The sequence below is a fragment of the Tupaia chinensis genome, unplaced genomic scaffold, assembly GCF_000334495.1.
Source record: "Tupaia chinensis unplaced genomic scaffold, TupChi_1.0 Scaffold000088_1, whole genome shotgun sequence".
NCBI lineage: Eukaryota > Metazoa > Chordata > Mammalia > Scandentia > Tupaiidae > Tupaia > Tupaia belangeri.
The window spans coordinates 7859064-7860787 of NW_006159550.1; the positions used below are offsets into that span (position 1 = coordinate 7859064).

Below are 1724 nucleotides of genomic sequence, written 5' to 3' on the forward strand. Positions count from 1 at the left end.
TCGCTGGCGGCTCCCCGCGCCTCTGGCGTGGAATTAGCCGACGTGTGGACGCGCTGTCGTGTGGAGGGGCCCGTGGGGCAGCCAGGGCACGCTGCCTCTGCCCACATTCCCTGGAAATGCGAAACGAGGAAGGTGCTAACTACCTGCCACGCGGCCTCTGGGGCCCGCCTGTGAGCGCGGGGCCGTCACCGTGGCTGGTGTCGCCCTGTGCCCAGGCCGGGAGGCAGGCTGAACTTAGTTATGACAGTCACGGATTTTGCTCCCATTCTTGTTTTTGAGGATGGACTTATGAGCTGGTTTTTCGGGGGGAATTATGGTGAAGCCTGCCTGGCCCTCACCTACGACAGCATTCACCTTTCTCACCCAAGGACAGATTCGCTGCCCCTTCCTGATTTCTCCCTGCTTTTACTCGGATGTGTGCTGCCTGGAGCAGCAGCAGCCATATTGTGATCAGGAGGGAAAAGGCATTAAAAGAGCAGGTAGGGCCAGCCCGTGACTTTGTGATAAGGGAGCTAGAACCCACGTGGCTGACCGCGTGCTTTGGGTCCTGGACTGGAAAACCGTGCTGGGTGTCTGCACACGTGCCCGACATCCTGAAAGGAGAGTGAGGAGAGGGATCGCAGCATGGCCACAGACAGTCAGGCGTGGTCTCTTCCTCTCTGTTTCACTCAGGGAGTGCACCCTGGCGATTTTTTTGTAAAGGTGTGTGTAGATATAACCACTATTGGCTATGAAAGTGTCACCAGGACTGTGAGAAGACAGGAAGCTGGCATATGAGAAACGGAACCAGGGGTGTGGGGATTTTGGTCTCCGCCTGGCCATGGTCCCTGGTGGCACCGGCTGGGAAGCGGCGGTTCTGTCTCTGCTCCATCCACAGTTGGCTGCAGGTCTGACGTAGGAGTAACCTGCTCAAGCTAGCGTGCTGGGACCTCGTGGACACAGCAATGTCTGAGGACGTCCCTCAGTGCTCTGGATCTGTTGTCAGCTCCTGTCCGGACAGAGCCGCGTGTCCGTCCTGCGTGTCCCGTCTGTCCTTCCTTCTCTCACCCCTTCTTTAGATTCCTTTTCGACGTGCACCCTTTGAGCTTCCCTCAGTGAAAATCACGTCTCACTGGCTTCCCCTGCCGGCGTCTTTGAACTCATTCCTTACCCAGCATTTACTGCCTTCCACACACGAGGTCGGGGCTGCGGTGAGAACAGGCAGGCACCTGCCCGCCGGTGCTTAGAACCAGCCAGGCTAGGGGCGGGCCGGGGAAGAGGAAGCCCGCACACATGCAGGTTTGGGCACCTGTACTCGCACACGCAGAGTCGGCCAGGCTCCGGGAGAACACGGTTCCTCCTCTGGATGGTGGCTGGCTGCCTTGGCCCGAGCTTTGCGTTCTGTGTTGCCACGGCTTTTCCGTGGACAGCATGCACTGTCCTGATCCTCCCGACGCAGCCCCCGCTGGCCTGGGCGCATGCCACACCCAGCTCTTCTTAGCCGGGTTTTCATTGTTGCCCACGCTGGCCTCGGCCCCCAGCAGCTGGGACTGCAGGTGCACACTGACACCCAGCCCTTAGGTCGGACCAGGAGTCAAGCCCGGGTCTCCCACGTGGTCCCAACCCGAGGAGCACAGCGTCTTCACTGCAGGTCCTGGCAGCTGGGCCCATTATCCCGTGGAGGCTCGGGAGGGCTGTGTGCGACCCTCCAGACGGTCCTAGGCTGCCCTGTCGGGGAGCAGGCA

The 1724-nt window shown here is 60.3% G+C and overlaps 1 protein-coding gene across 2 annotated transcripts in view; it reads left to right on the plus strand.

Annotated features, from left to right (window-relative positions):
• Positions 1-1724, plus strand: part of DPY19L2 (dpy-19 like 2) — an 85028-nt gene that overhangs the window by 11009 nt on the left and 72295 nt on the right. The window lies entirely within an intron of this gene.